The sequence below is a fragment of the Episyrphus balteatus genome, chromosome 1 (assembly GCF_945859705.1).
Source record: "Episyrphus balteatus chromosome 1, idEpiBalt1.1, whole genome shotgun sequence".
Lineage (NCBI taxonomy): Eukaryota > Metazoa > Arthropoda > Insecta > Diptera > Syrphidae > Episyrphus > Episyrphus balteatus.
Window position 1 is genome coordinate 100,229,289 of NC_079134.1, and position 17,736 is coordinate 100,247,024.

General features: G+C 32.3%; 1 protein-coding gene across 1 annotated transcript in view; it reads left to right on the forward strand.

Moving 5' to 3' along the window:
• The first annotated feature begins 330 nt into the window (after window positions 1-330).
• Window positions 331-17,736, forward strand: part of LOC129917141 (metabotropic glutamate receptor 2) — a 644,700-nt gene continuing 627,294 nt past the window's right edge. The window contains exon 1 of the mRNA XM_055997521.1: window positions 331-503. The gene's annotated coding sequence lies outside the window, so the exon portion shown is untranslated. The remainder of the gene's footprint in view (window positions 504-17,736) is intronic.

A 17,736-nucleotide genomic window follows, 5' to 3' on the forward strand; every position in this document is an offset into this window, starting at 1 on the left:
ATATAACGGATAAAGGTTTATGCTTTGTATATTTCTTTTCTATAAAAGAATATTGAAACGGTAATTGGAAACAATGACCTTGTTATTTTGATTTCAGTGTTTTTAGTTGTCATTGCGGTAGTTCAGATTCGTATCAATGTAGAAACTTAAGTTAGAAGGAAATTGAAACCCATTTGTTTCTGAATTTTGTGATTGAAACAGAAAAATATATCATTCTTTTACCATGATACCGAAGCTTAAGCGTAATACCAATTAAAAAAGATGTCTTCAAAAATATTTTGAAACTTAAAATTTAAGCGTTTACCTTGGTTAAGAATAGTATTCTGCATAAAAAAGTGTTCCTGTAAAAAAGTGAAAATAAAAAGTGTTTGGAAAAGGAGGTATTAGCTTTGTGGTTGGTTAGGTTTAACAATTTGAGGTCATAATATTACTGTGCGCTCAGTAAATCATATTGGATTAATTTAAATCTAAACTGTAAAACCAAATGGATTATGAACCTTAAGGTAAGTACAAATAATTACGTTATCAAAAACTAACTTCTAAGAGGTTTTAAGTTAAAGAGGATTAATGAGCATTTTGTGAGGGTTGTTTTACTAAAACAAACTTCATATTCTTAGGGAATAAGTTGAAAAGCTTATAAAGGATGATCTATATCTTCAGTTTTACCATAGAGTTGGGTATTAAACGAACGACCCGATTTATATTTTTCGTAACCTTTTTATGGAAATTGAAAGAGATACTTTTTATGGCAAAAATAATATGCCAACGATGTTCTATCTGGTCCACAAGAAATTGATGGTCATTTGGAATTGGCTTTTAGAAAATTGGTTTGTTTATATACATAAATGAAATGAAATGAGAAGTCGTTACCAATATAGGCCATAATATTTTATCAATATTGAAGTACAATTAACTATCTATGGGCCATTGAACCCTGCCAGTATTAGTTTTGTCATATTGTTCGATATAGGTACCTACATAGAAAATGTCTCAGGGTTTAAACTAAACCGACAATGCGGTGATGAAGTAATTAAAAAAAATATATTGATATTTAATATTTTTCATTTATTTTGTTTTGTTTTTAGTTATAAAAAAAAAAACTACAAAACTACTACAGGCCAGAGCATTTTTTTAAAGGTCTTATGAGAATGATGTGATGGCAGTGCAGGTTTAAGCACTATCAAAAAAAAAAAAAATCATTTTAAAACAATTTTTTTAAATCACGAAAAAAAGCAATAGCAGATTATGTCTTACCTCTCATACTTATTAATGCATTTATGTAACAAAGAGCAGTTTATTTAAGTACATTAGTTTAACTTAAAAAAATATAAATATTCATGTAACATGGCATAGGCTCAATTGACAAGTTTATCTATATATCTGACTTTTTTGTTAAAACACATTTAAAGAGATGTAGATCTAGTAGGTACAGTTGGTTTTATTTAAACAATATTTTTTCAAAAACTTTTTCCAACTACATTAATGTCGTTTTGGATTCACTCATTCTGAAATCCAATAAAAAAGTTTAAATCGCTTCCACTCAATTCTGAGATTTAATATCTGTATTGGTGAAAAATCAATTAATTTTTTTTTTGTTTTTTCACTAGAAGAATATGTTTGACGTTTGATTTAATGTCGTTTGGCTCTGCTGAAGCTTCCGGAATCATTCAGAATTCACTCAAAATCAATAATATTCAAATAATTAAACGTCAAACCGAACTTCCTAGTAGAAAAGCCTTCATCCTAAATTTCATCAGTGTAGCATGTTTTTCACATGGGTTTCGGTTATATTTTACCTGTTGAGTTCAAAAAACAAGCACCCTTGTTTTTAATCGTATTGACGTATTTTAATGTCATTAGACTCAGCATAAAAAAATACCTTAGAAACATGTGTAGTATGATGATGTTTCACAAACAATTTTTTCCACTATATTTATGACCCACTATATTTTCACCCCCTCCCTCTTGTCCGCGAAAAAACACCCTTCCACCCAACTTTTTTTTATAGACTTTTTTATCCTTGGTTCTTGTCCCAAAAGTTAAAATTACTTCAAGGACCCTGCAAATTGATCTTTAAGCAGTTGTTTTGGCATATATTTAAAAAAAATTAAAATTGAAATTATAACTGTATCCATAGTGTGAAAGATTACTTTGGCCTTATATTTTTTACAGGACCAATATAATTAGTTCATCATCATTCATTACTCATAACTAAACTGCATCTTCTAATAGCAAGTAGGATGTTTATAAGGACATTTTCAAAGTCTAACACCTCGCTATCAATTTCACCAGCTAAACCTTTTGCGTTTTCATAACTTAAGTAATTCTCTCATCCGATCATGAGTTTTCAAAAAACTTTTGTGTTTTTCATCAACTTAAACATCAAAATCCTTAGTTCAAAGTTAGTTAGTTTAAATAATTTTTTGAATTTTGTTCTTAAGAACTCGAGCAGTTTTACCCTCCCCCCCCCCCCCCCCCCCCCCTAGATCGGGCTCTGTCTACACACTCAAAAATACACCGTTCTGCTAGGTATGTAAAGTTCAGTTAAAGTTATGTAATAAGTACCGTACAAAATAGCAGTTTCAAACAAATTACATACCACCAAAATATCAATTGAATATGAATATTATATATGTATGTATGTATATTTTATTGATTTCAGTGTTTGGCCATTAAATTGCCGACAAAATGAAGTAATAAAAATGAAAATTATAAAAATCTTCAATTTTAATAGCCCATAAATCTATATAATTCATAATACTAATATAAACGAGGTAAATGTTTAATATCTTGATGTTACAAATTTTTTTTCATGACAAAATTCAATTTATGGTTGCTTCTTCTCATAATCAATTTCACGGTGAAGGCATACGTTTTTTTTTACGTATAAAATTACGATTATTTTCGTAAATGGAGTGTTGGTAAAACAACTGGTGGGGGGGGGGGGGGGGGGGGGTACTTCTTTTCCGACGTTTGTATGTATGAGAGAAAAAGTTTACTTTATGAAAAATATAAAAATCATATTATTTACTGAAGTCTGTATATTAACTAACCCAACGTTAGTTTTGGTGTGAATTTAAAAAGGCATGCTCAATGCTCATGCTCACACGAGTACGAAAAGAGTGTTGTTAAAATGAATTTCTGTGAATGAGAAATGAGAACTTCAATCGCATATACATGTGTGTAGGCAGTGGCGGCCTAGGGGGTAGCGCACATGGCAATCGCCCGGAGTATCGCTCCTACAGGGGTCTCGCGCTGAAACCCAAACTAATTTTTAAAAATTAAGATATTTTGCTTATTATATTTTTTTATTTAAAACTTTTTACTACAATTAAGTTAGTTAACTTAGGGATAGTGAAGAATTTCCTTGCAAAATCATGGTATCATAACGGACCAATAAGTGGTCTAAGTGTGTCAGTCGTTTTCCTGACAACCATTTCTACTTAACATAGTTAAATCATTTATTTGCAAAACATGATAAGTCCATGATTTTAAATTTTTCAGGAGAAGAAAAAAACGTTCTTTTTTCTTTTGATATGCGTAGAAAAATTTATAAAAAATACATTCTGTAGAACTATTGCCTAGCTACAAAATACCGTTTCGTTTTTAATTTTTGGAGCGATAACTCAAAAGATAAAAAATCATACTTATCATACTTTGAAAATAAACGGATGTGAAATTAGTTTTTAAATGGATATGCAATTTTGCTTTTAGCCCCAGTCTATCAAACAATTGTATTTGAGAATAAAATACAATGTCCGGACTGCTTATTTAACTTTAAAGTAGCTTTAAACTTAAGATTTTCGCCATTAATCTAATATACCATTTACACAAAAAGAAGCTGTTGTTTATTTTCAAAAAATGATAAGTCCGGGACTTATTCTGTTTTTGATACTAAAAAAATATTTCGCGTAGCTGTAAAATCGGATATAGATGGAGTAGATACTTCATATTTTAAAGACAGACGTGGTTATCCCTGGAGTACAAATTTAGTCAAAAAAACGAATTTTGAAAAAAAGTGGACTTATCATGTTTTGCAAATAAATGATTCAGTTAACTTATTCATTCATTCAGTACATAATTGAAAAATATATACCGTAAAACCGGGTGACTTTGGCACGTTTTCAAATTCAAATGTGAATAACTTCTGCAATAATTTTTTTTTTGAAATGAAGATTTCAACCAATTTACCTACTTCGCTCATTCTATAGGTATGATTAATCTTGAAGAAATCTGTCCGACAGTTCTATAGAAAAATGCCAAAATATGGGTGGCCAAAGTCACCCTCCATTCCGGGTGACTTTGGCCGGTAGGACGTTTGCTATATTTCCAGTTCAACTACAAGTAGCACTTCAGTCTAACCCAGCCCAAATGAAAGAGCAGATTTTTTAAAACATGTGGGTATCAACATTTATCAACATTTGAGATGCAGTCGACGTAAAATGTTATTTTTTTCTTTATGGACGAATCTTCGCTGGCCATCATAACTTCGTCAATCATAATTTGTTGCTCTTGCCAATAAGCGAGGTTAACACTATCCGAGTCATCCAAAGACTGAAGCGAGTTTAGAGTTGTGTTGATGGTTGAGGAATGAGGAGTCTGATGAAACGATGACCTGTTAACATACAACCCTAGTTATAGGCTATTGATTATGTCCAGGGTAATAAGGAACTAAGACGTTATTGGGTTTTTATTGCAGGAATCGTTCAATGGGTTATAAAAGAAGATAAAACCGCAGAGTGCTATTAAATGAGAGGGTGGAAACTGAAGATAGGGGTGCAAAAGCCCCCTTTTTGGTTTTTTCAACATACCTCGTAAACCAAGCAAAATTGATATATTGCACATAAAACTTTTTGTAGAGAATTAAATTTCCTATTGGAATATTAATATTAATTTAAAAATGAAGTTATTTTAATCAATTGTTTTTGAAATACCCGATTTCGAAGTCAAAACACGTGAAAAAAAGTTTAAAAAGCAAATTGAGTACAATTTTCACAAAGACTGTGGACTTCTATACGAAATTCGTCGACAAATTAAACTGCCTTAATTGATTTCTTATCAAATCATAAAAATCATAATGTTCCTATGCCTTCTACTTTTTGAGAAAATTGAAAAATAGACAAAATACTTTCTTTATCGGAATCACTCGTTTATTTCAAAAACAATTGATTAAAATAACTTCATTTTAAAATTAATATTAAGTTTATAATTCTAGCTTTTGAAAAAAGTATCAAGCAAAACTGTAAGTGTTGCCGTTTTTTTTAATAATTTTTTTTTATTTTAAGTATTTTTTTTAGAAAATTGCCCCTCCCGCCAAAACAGGGGGACATTGACCTCCCCTCCCATATTAAATAATGATTGTATTTAAACCCTCTACAAAATCTCGTTATCAGTTCTTGGTGTTTAAGTTATCGTACTTTCCCTTCAAATGTTTCTGTTTTACTTGAGTAAAACTAAAAATGCGAAAAAAAGATAGATTAAAATGGGCATACTTCGGTTAATTTTCTATGAAAAAATTTAGTGAATACTGCATTTTGAAGGAAATTTAATCTTCTTTTTTCTTTGGAGCAACGTTTATGTCTATCTCAACCCAAAAAAAATGTACAAGTAAAAAAGCAAAAAAACTCAAAAAATCGATTTTTTTGATATTTTTTTTATGATTGTTTCGACTATTTTGGTATGGAAATTTTGATTTTAAATTTTTAAAAAACATTATTCCAATAGGAAATTTAATTTTCTACAAAAAGTTTTATGTGCAATATATCAAATTTTTGCTTGGTTTACGAGGTATATTGAAAAAAAACCAAAAAGGGGGCTTTTACACCCCTATCTTCAGTTTCCACCCTCTCATTTAATAGCACTCCGCGGTTTTATCTTCTTTTATAACCCATTGAACGATTCCTGCAATAAAAACCCGTGAACGTCTTAGTTCCTTTCTAAACTACATAATCAATAGCCTATTAATTTATTTCATCAATAAAATAATGAAATATATTCTTGCCTTGCGGCGTCTGGCTTTCGGCTGTGACTTATTTTTGAGGGGCCGGGCTGATCCGTGGACATTTCTTCAGTGGCATCATCGGGTGCATCTACATTGAGAGAATGTGTTAAAACGCTCGACGATAATGTGAAGTCCGCGATGGCTTTCTGGTTAAAGTATCCGGGGTCCGAAGGCTCTTCATATAGTCCAATACTGAATCGCTAAGGTTCATCATGTTGCTGGAAGTATTATCTGTTCTTGATTCAGTTTTGTCGAGTTTACTTAAAACTTGTTGCCTATCGCATGGATAAATTCCAGTTGCCCAGAAGCCAGACATCAAATTTTCCCTTGCCTTGTCGTTCTCATGTAAGCTGTCACAGACTTTTTTTAGAAGCCTAGGAAACACATCTTTCGGCACTGCTTTGTTTTTCGAGTTTGCCATCTTATACGCTGTTAAGGTCTTCCTCCATAATATTTTAAGAGGTCGAAAGAAGGCTAGATCTAGTGGTTGAGCTGTCAAATGCTGATATGTATGATCTGATAACATTTTAATTATATTCCCAAATATCAGTTTTGTCAACATATACCAATATATAAAAACCCGATATGCCGGCCAAAGTCACCCTACCATATCGTGGGCATATTTGAGAAAAACGACTTCAAAGTTTTGGAAATTCATGCAATTTTATGGGAACTCGTGCTACGGAAATTGATATTTTAGGCTTTTAGGTAACAGATAAATGCTTGGGGTCGAAGCAGTGGATAGAGGAACCGATAACAAGTTAAATGACGCATTAAAGTGAAAATGTCCAAAAGTGCAGATTCGCGGTTTTGGCTTTGTGCCGACGATATGGCGTTTTTTATAAAAAAATTAAAATTAATTTTTATGAAATAGTTACAAGTGTAGAATGAAAGTAATTCAACTTACAAAACAATACACATATCGGAGTTAAAGTTATTTTGCAATCCTATTTCTGCAACATGTTCAAACCATCCAACATTTGCAGGTGATTTTTTTTTCAGCATTTTTAAGAAAACTTAATTTTAGTATAAATTAATATCTAATTTTAATTAAATAAAGCTTGTATGATCACTTTTTAATTCATCAAATTATACGAATTTACAAAGAAACTTGGAAAAAATCAAACAAGTCCTTCATATATTAACAATTTTTTTAAAAAGTGTCCATGTCAAAGTCAAAGTCACCCGCCAGGCCAAAATCACCCGGTTCTACGGTAATGTAGTACTTGAATGTTGCGCCTAAAAAATTTGAAGACCGATGTTTTGTTTAAGACAAACTCAAATTTTTTTTATGGTGCTAGAGAATTTATTTTGACGTTCAAAAATGATTATCGCCAGTGATAAGGTTACAGAACAAGAACACTGGTACTGATCTCAAAATTGTGCTATTTTTCGAAGAAGAGAGGGAAAATTTTCCTCACCGTGACAAATTTAGTCCCAAAGGTTTCTTTGGGCATAAAAATGAGTTTTGTATCTGCTAACTTAGTAAATCTTTCAATACCTATAAAATATTTTAAAACTTAAATGAAACTCGTCAAACATTACAAATAACTAAACCAAACAACCTTCTCTCCCAGCACCTGTCGCCCGGAGCCTCGCAACGGTTAAGGCCGCGCGCCCCCGCTGGGTACACCCAGTGGCGTAGATGGGATATGGGGAGGGGATGGATCTAGTTCGCTCATTCTTTCTAAGTTTCAAAAATAAAAAAAAAAAATAACAAAAAACTAGACCTTATTGAATTCCTTTGTATGCCAGAAAAAAATTATATTTTTTAAATACATTATAGGTATATACGCATTAATTTGAATATGAAACAAAATAATGATTGATATAGAAAGTAAAATAATATTAATTTAAAAAATATATCACAAATCCAGTTTTTTGTTTTTTTTTCGATAAAACACTAATAACCTCATCTGTTGTTATAGATATTTTGCGATGAATACCTAGAGCAGCCAAACCACTCAAACGGTCCTGGAAACATCCCAAGCTTATCACAATGTTATTAAAATGTATTGTTTTTATTCTCTTTAAACTGCAGAAAGTTCTTTCGGGAGTTGACGCGTAAACATTTCTTCGGAGCAGCTATCGAGCGCTTCCAATGAGTTCTTAGAGGAAGTATTATTCCTTTGGATCAAGTTTTTTATTCTTCATGAATAGAAGATTGACCGACAGCCAAATATGTTTGGTAAAACTCAACAGTTTTATTAAATTTTTTAGCTGCTTTGTCAATTTCAGACCAAGAATCGTTGAATCTTGTAGCACAGATAATAAATTATAAAATAAATAAAGTAATAAATGCTTCTAGTATGTTTTCATGGTTTGTACATTTTTCTCCAAGGTCCATTACATAGAAATCGAGGAAAGGATTGAAAACAGTAACACGAAAATATTCTTCTGTACTTTGAACCGAAGGGTTCGAACGATTTTTTTGTCGCTTCACTATTTTCTTATGTTTAACGTCAATGTCAAGGACTTCAGCTATTTGTTTTGCATCTTCAAACACTTTCAAAAATGAGTCGCCTTTTGTCCGTTTCATTTTAAATTGATCTCTTAAATCATGGGCGAGATCTATAGTTTTGACCAAGTCATAATTTACTCTTTGAAACTCACGACTTAATGGCGACGAGAGTTGGTAAACCATACTTCTAACCTTAAAGCTAATCAAGAACTCGAAATCCAAAGCGTTTTTTAGGTTCTTTGCGTTATTTCCTATGTTCTTATTTGGTCGAGTCTCGAACACAAACCGAAATAGCTCCTCAAAATTAAATGATGAAGTGAAAAATGATTTGCCGAAATAATAATTTCTTTCAGATGAAGTAGACTTTGTTAATGGAATAACTAAAGCTAAAAAAATGGTAATATTAGGGATCCCAGCCGAACAGCTTTGATTTTGATAATTTTTTTTTTCATACGTAAGTAATTAAAAATACTTTAATCTCTATAGGTTAAAAATTGCTGCTTTTGTCGTATTGATTTTTAAATTTAATTGAAGATTTTTGTGAACAAAAAAATTTGTTTTCAAAAACGTTGCTTAAATTTTATAAATGCCAAACGATTGTCTAGGAAAATCTTCTTCTTCCTTTCTCCCGGCGCTGTTATGATCTCGATGTCGAGGGAATCATAACTATCCCACGTATCTGCTTCACACTAGTGATCCGCCTGTGGGGTTCGCCGGGTTGACCTCAGAAATCGGCGGCAAGCCTCCCGGTTTTGTATTGTTCCATTTCTAAGGCCCACTGAATGCTGGTGTTTTTGCATTTGATTGCACCAGGAGTTTTTGAGCCTACCTTTCTTTTTATTTCGTGTTGGAACGTTATATGATATTGCTTTTTTGACGGGGTTTCTGAGGATTTCTCCTTTAAACATGCCAATACCAACTGAGTCGGTCGTGTTCAATTTTTTGGGAGATGGTATTTTCAACATGAAGGCTTCCTCGGATCTTCGTGCTTCTAATTCTATCAAGCTTTGTTACTCCACAACTGCGGTGTAGAGGCTTCCTTTCAGTTTAGGGGGCATTTTTCGATTACAGAAGATAGCAGAATTTTCCCGCCACTTCATCCACCCTGCGCTTACGCTAAGATTAATATCGTCATCACAAGTTGTTTCACTATTTACCATAGACCCCAGATATTTGAACTTTTCACACTTGGAAAGCACTACTCCCTTCAAATAAATGTCAGGAATATGCCTGTGTGGATCAGTAAAATGGGCAGCAAAGGTATTCTGTTTTTTTTAGCGCTTATGCGGTGCCCACTTCCTTCTAGAACATCCACCCATACAATCATACATCAAATGCTTATTGCAGCGATTTCGGATCTTCACTTATGATGCTCCACCGTCACTTTGCCTTCAAGCATGTAATCAAGAACAGTAATAAAGAGCAGAGGACTCAAGACGCTTCCCTGGTGTGATTTCAAATTCTTCGGTGACTCTAGCTTCACATCTTACTTTAGTAACTGCTCCATCATACATGTCCATAATTATCCGCTCATAGGTTTCCGGAACTCTTCGTTGTTGTCGATCGAATGCTTTTTCAAAATCAACCAATACCGCGTGCAAATCCTCCAAGGAATCTCGATGTTTTTCCTAATGATTCTGATTTTCTGGGTTGCATCTGTGGTTGATTTACCCGAGACAAACCCGCACTGGTCATCAGATAGCTTTATTATTTTCGCAGTCGGCTACCCAAGACTCGCACAAAGATCTTCATGGTGTGTGATATCAGCTAAATCGAACAATAATTATCCCAGCTTCGCGTATCACCAAAATATTGGAAGAAAGTAACTTTCCCTCCATTGATTAGGCATGCGATCACCTCGTATAAGCTTGGAAACAAGAATCATGAGCCATCTAGACCTGATGTTTCCCATCTTTTTCCAAAACTCTGAGGGTATTTCGTCTGGCCCAACAGCTTTTCCCTTTTTGGAGTATTAAAACAGCCTCACTAAATTTGAAGCTATTGAAAAGTGTAGCCTTGGAACTTGTTTATTTAGAAGTTCATCACAATACTGTCGCCACCTGTGGAGGATTTCGTCGTTTTCCACAAGTAGTTGGCCTTGAGCATTGTTAATGAACTTTGGCGAACAGATCTCCTGAGCATTTCTTCTTCTTTGAGCGGCTATTTTGAAGATGGGTGCACCTTTATTCACGTTTTGTCGGAGCTCCTGAATAGCATCTAGCTCCCGATATAGGTGTTCCGTATTTTTAGTTTGAATTTGGGCCCATTTCTTCTTCGCTTCTTTCTTGCAGTTTCTATATTCCACTTCAAGGCGTGACTTTTTCTCTGTATTATTAGAGGAGCACTTCGACCAAGGTTTGAAAGCCATTTTCTTTTTTACTTACAACTGCTTAAGCTTCATCCTCCCACCACCATGTTTCTTTGCCTTGTTGGTTGGGTCCTTTTGAACCCCTAACAGTATTTTGGCTTTTTCTATGCAAGTTCGCTGTAGGAGATCCCACATACTTTGTGCTGTACTCTCTTCATTTTGAAATATATTGGTGTTGTTATACGAATAGTTTTGCGAAATAAAAGCTTCGCCTTTTTCCTTATCCAGATTATACCATTTGATCTTCCCAAGAATCTTTGTCTGTTTGCTGTCGTTCACTGCCTCCATAAAAGAATTCTGTCAGTTGGAGACCCGAGGTTTCATGAAACTAGATACCAAATGGTAATCAATCTGGGTCTCATTTCCACCACTGCTGCTGTGGCTTTGTTTGATGAACATGGTATTTAGTACGATAAGACCGTATGTTTTGAACGAGCTCAGGATATCTTCACCAGGAAGTTCCTGATGCTGTATCCGAGGCCTATATGGCAATCTTCATAGTCTTCGTTTGATTTCCCGACATGTCCATTTAAATCTCCGCCCACGAACAAAAACTCTTCTTTTGGGATGTCCTTAAGCAGGTTGTGAAAATCTAGCCAAAATGCATCTTTTTCCACCTGCTCACATCCAATTTGGGGAGCATGCAGTGGCAATATTCCACAACTTTCCTTTTGTGGCCAGAAAATTTACAAAAATAAATTCATATTTGATTACGAAAAAGTTTGAAGACCATTTTTTCAAAAACTCTTCATTAAATTTAGTGTGTTATTTTAAATATTGTAGGCGTTGCCGTTGTGTTCAAAATATTTTTTTTTGTTTGTTTTTTGTCTGGATATGTTGAACAATTTTTGATCCCAATAGGGGGAGGGGGGGTAATATATCCCCCTGATCCCCCACACTATCTACGCCACTGGGTACACCCATTTTGTTTGTTTGTACCTAATTATTTTTTTTTTTAAATTTCTTTTTTAATGCTTTGATATGTAAATCTTCTACTCCTACATTTTGCTTTCAGTATTAATTCGAGGTTTGACCCTTATTTTACTGGACTAGTACATACTTTACGAATCAGTCCCACAAAAGAATTAAAAAGAGTATATTGAATCAATTTGGGAATTTGGCGTATCTATTGGTCAAGCAAAACCAGAATTAAAAAAAGGTCTAACCGTTAATGCACGGTAGACAAGTCTTTTTTTATGCGGAATTTTTAGTGTATAGGATAAGTGGCAATAAATCCTAACAACATAACCCAATTTTCGCTGTAAGCATATAAAGTTTAATGTTTTTTTTACAAATGCTTCTTAGAGCAAAAGTATTTACATAATCTAAAATATAATAATATGTGTATTATGATGTCAGTTACCACAGCATAAGTTGAGCACATTCTTTTTTTTTTATAGGGGCAATTCACGTTACATTCACAAAAATTTCCAACACATAAATAATTTTTTTTTGTCAATTTTAATGTAAATTGATCCGAAATTACTATCCATGAATAGAGCATAACTATTACTTTCATAATTAACTAAAAAAATTTACTTTATTTTTAACATTTGCTTGGGAAAAATAAAAGTTTGATGGTAACTCACGTTACAAAAATCGGACACGAATTTTATGAGTCCGACAGTATGAAGTTTTTATGTGAAATTAAGAATCTTTATTTGTTTTTAATGAAGATTCCATACATAAAAAATTACAAGCTTTTAATATAAGTGACAAAACGAAACATTTTTTCAATATTTCGAGGAAAAATTTTAAAATATTTAGGTAACTCACGTTACATTATTTTGGTAACTCATGTTACCTGTGATTTGTAGTTGTAAATTTAAAGAAAAGATGCATTTTCACTAAATTTTTTTTTAAATCGAATATTGTGTAACGAAGCTTGCTTAAATGTTAATTTATTTAACCAATAACGAGGGGGTGTTGTCATCGTCACTATTAGACTCATCATGTTTTTAGTTTCCTTGTTTTTCCGTCATTTTCATCTGAAATTCTTCTGTTTTTGGCAAGCTTATGCTATAAAAATGCTTTAAGATTATTTAAACTCCCTGAATTTTTGTGTCTATCCATAAGGGAATACAACAAAGAATCTCTTCTTGCAACTTGCAAAAAGAGTTGACGTTTGTAAATAGAAACTTGCTAATAAAAAAAGTAAAAAAGACTGCATAATTTGTTCAAAATTCGTGTCCACTTTTTCATGGAATTACCCATAGGAAGTCTGAAAACTGAAAAGTCGTCTAAACACTCAAATTTTGAGATAGACGTTTAAAAGCAACTGCAATCGTTTTTCTACCTCGAGTTCTATATATGTACGCAAATCGTTCTTCAACCCTCCGTTTAGAATATATTCAATAAACAAATTTTGCATTGAAAAATTTAAATTCCCCTTAAATCCCAAAAAATCATTTTCAAAAATTCAAACTGCTGTCGTTTTTCCACCTACGAACATATACCCAAAATCATCGTTTGTCCACAATCCGTTTAGGAGATATTCCAAAAAGAACTTTTTTTATAGCAAGTCTCATACAAAATATCATGTTTTCTAAAATCCCCAAAACATATTTTTTTTTTTCAAAAATTCAAATTATGGGCGAGCAGAGTCCGGGAAGTGGGTGGGTTGAGTTTTTAATGGTACAAAATGGTATATCTCGATTTCCGGCAAAACTACAAGTCCTGTGGAAAAAAGTTGTATTGCAAAGTTGTAGGTAATAAAAAGATCTACAAAAAATAAATTTATCACATAACCTCAAAATTTAGGTGAAAAATTAAAAATTTTGCTGGAAATCGAGATATACCATTTTTTATAATTAAAAACTCAACCCACCCACATCCCGAACTCGGCTCGCCCGTAATTTATTTTTCCTCTCATTTTATCATATTCACCTTCTTTTCCAATGGGTTTTATCTACTATGATTTTTTTTTACTTTTTAATGTTTTTGAAGGCTTCGGCACTGATCTATGAAGCGTTTATTTATTTCAAACAATCATAATTTACAAGAAAAAGCTAAAAAATTACCTATTTTTCTTTTCCCATTATATTAATTTTTTGACGTGATAACGTCTTATGCCGTTTTCTATTGACTTTTGAGATTTTTGTGTAAAATTCTCAGATTTTCCACTGCAAATAGAATATGAAATCTAGTAATTGTGTGTGAAATCTGTGCGAATAAAAAAAATAAAACAACAACAAATGTTCAGACAAATGTCAAACAGAGGAGTGTGTGTGAAAGTGCGTGTGTTTGTATGCGTGAATCTTGATAAAAATCCAGAATCAGATTCTTGAATCTCAGATTCATTTTTTTGTCATTTTTTTGAATCTCAGGACGCAAATAGATCATGAAATCTGAGATTTGAACACTATTTCCCCTCTTCACCCCCCCTTTCAGCTGTCAAATTCACAAATCTCATTCTGAGATTCGTCAATAGAAAACGACATTATAAATCGATGAACCAAGTGACGCCATTTTCTCCCGTCCCACTTGAAATTTTTAGCAGTGCAATTCAATTCAAAATTTAAAAAAAAACTTAGAGATACAAAAATTTTCAATAGCTTATTTGAAAGATATTAATCTAAAGTTGAATACCAATAAAGGAATTTTAAAATTCTGTCATTTAATAGGGTAAATAAGGGTAAACAAAATTGAAAAAAGTAGCTATTTTCTAAACGCAACGTTGTAGAAAAATGAATTTATTTTATCGATAGATAAATTTATTGTAAAGCCTGGTACGCTGTTCGCGCTAAGTTTTCTTAGACTTTACAATAAATTTATCTATCGATAAAAAAAATTTAAGCCGAGATAAAATTCCCACACAAGTTATCGATAATTTGTATGGGATCCATTTTAGCTCAGATAAAATTTTTCGATAATTTGTATGGGAGCTAAAATTTAGCGCGAGCTGTGTACCAGGCATAAGGCTGACAATAGTATTGAAAAAATTCTAAAAAATTTCAAAACCAAGTTATAAATGGTTTTTTTAAACTAAAACAGGGGGTAACCTTTGACAAATTAGTGATTTTAAGGTAGTAGAAATTTTTTTTGACAATTTTAAAAACGTCATTCGAAAGATAATAAAAAAAAGGTTAGGGGTCTGTTACGGATTTGTCTCTGCGTTTTGAAATATGAATTTTTAAAAACACCTACTTTTTCTGGCGTATTTTCGGGCCAGTTTTTATTTTTTTAAAATTTTTGTAGCATTTAAAAAATCTCAAACTTATAGAAGTCTATAACTGTGCGCATGCATGCACAAGAAATTGCTATTTTAAAATGATTTTTGATTGAATAACTTGAAAAACAAGTTTTTTTGTCCCAAGTTTTTTGACCATTTTTAACCGTTTTTTTATTTTTATCTTTTTTCTTCAAAAGATAAATAAATTAAATTTATAACGTAGATAGATAATAGACAGGACTATATTTTTGCAAAATTTCAATCAATTTTGAAGTCCCAATTTTGAGATAACGGTAAAATAATGTTCTATTTTTCAACACATTCTTTCCTTTGATCTAGTTAATATAATTTAACTAGTTTGATTTAATTTAAAATAATAAGCTTTCACATGATATTTTTTACTGGTTGTTATTGAAAAAATTATTTAATAGCATGAGAACATAAAAATAAATGTTTTTTTTTTTTTTGCTATTTTTGATGAAAACTGATTGAGTTCAAAAAATACTAGCTCTTTTTGAAAAAGTCGCACAGATATGGGCGATATAAATATTTTGAGCTGAAATAATAGATGGTGTAAAATTTATCACAACAAAAACATTACTGTTAAAAAAAGAGCCAAGTTCTCCTATGTTGAAATTATGCTAGCACAAAAAGTACTGAAATGTTAAAGTGTACAAAGTTCTAAAGCTTGGCTTTAAATTTATATAAAAAAAATGTTGGCTGTTCCCTTGGCAATTTTACTTTAAATAACCGATTTTTAAAGCTACCTATTTGAAAAATTGCCAAGTAAACAACAAAAATTTTATTTATACAAATTTAAAGCCAAGCTTTAGAACTTTGTACACTTTAACATTTCAGTACTTTTTGTGCTAGCATAATTTCAACATGGGAGAACTTGGCTCTTTTTTTAACAGTAATGTTGTTTTGTGATTTCACTTCTTTTTGCAAGGTTTTGCTGTAGAGCTTTAAATTATCTACATTTTATACCTCAACAGTTTTTTTGTACAATGCACGGTTCTTGCACTATAGCTCATAAGACTCGAGTTAGACTCTTAGGGTATGAAAATTGTATTTTTACTCCCAACACTACAAAAGCAAATCTTAGGAGGGGAAAGGGCGATTATCTATTGTTTTGGTTTACCATGAACCCAAAAAGTGCAAATTAAGCCCAAGCACAGAAAATATTTTTATTTTTGTCGACCTGTGTTATTTTAACACTTTTTGCGCATTGTAGAAATTAAATAAAAATGGTTATCAAGGGGCACGGTAGTGCCCAGCCAAGTTCTCTAGCAACGTTGGCACTACACCCTTATTTACAAGAAAGAACTCAGGCCATTTTCGACCCCCCTCTAACTTCCACACCAAAGAAGCTAATAATCATTTTTAACAAAAAAAACAAAACCGACTTCCATGGATCAAAACTGGGTTTTATGGTTTTTAAAATAGTTCCTATGGCTAAAAGTGAACGAAATTGAAATGGGACCACACTGCAGCCACCAGCTTTCCAATGCAAAAAGAATTATCAAAATTGGTTCACTCAGTCCAAAGTTATGAGCTAACAAACATAAAAAAAAAAAAAAAAAAAAAAATACAGACGAATTGAATACCTCCTCCTTTTTGGAAGTCGGTAAAAACTCAAACTCGCTACATTTGTTGAGCTGGTCAAAACCAAACTCCTCACAAAATTTCAGCCTCTTACGATGAGTAGTTTCTGAGATATAGAGCTTCAAAAATCGCAAAAACCGTAACTGACTGACTGACTGACTGATTCACTCACTCACTGACAGATCATCAAAATTATGGAGAACTTCCCGTTAACGTAGAAACTTGAAATTTTACACGGTGATAGGACTTGTGGTGTATACAAAGAGAAAAATTGAGATTTTCAATTCAGGGGGCGTCGCATCCACCCATTTCCGCTGAATTGTCATTAAATATTATAGAGCACTTCTGATTATCTTAGATCCTTGAAATTTGGTAGAATGGTAGAGATGGTAGTTTGTACAAAGGAACAAATTTTAAATTTGAGAATTTCAGCCAGAGGGCGTGGCAATCGCCCATTTCCGCTGAATTTTCATTAAATATTATAGAATCTTGAAATTTGGTAGAATGGTAGAGATGTTAGTTTGTATAAAGGAAAAAATTTAAAATTTGAGAATTTTAGAAACGGGCCGTAGCAACCGCCCATTTTCACTGAATTTTTATCAAATATAGAGATTTTCAATTCCACAGCCATACCTTGCAAAAAGTATTGAAATCACAACAAAAACATCACTGTTAAAAAAAGAGCCAAGTTCTCCTATGTTGAAATTATGCTGGCACAAAAAGTACTGAGATGTAAAAGTGTACCAAGTTCTAAAGTTTGGGTTCAAATTCGTATCAATAAAATTTTGATTGTTTACTTGGCAATTTTTGAAATAACTTTAAAAATCGGTAATTAAAAGAAAAATTGTCAAGAGAACAATCAAAATTTTATTGATACGAATTTGAACCCGAACTTTAGAACTTGGTACACTTTTACATCTCAGTACTTTTTGTGCCAGCATAATTTCAACATAGGAGAACTTGGCTCTTTTTTTAACAGTAATGTTTTTGTTGTGATATTCCTTAGAAGAAATATTTGGCTTTTTAATGGATTATTTTTTTTTTGTAAGCTTTTCAAATAAAAAAATTAATATAATGAGAAAAGCAAAATAGGTATTATTTTTTTTGCCCCACGGAACTAAAAAAAAATA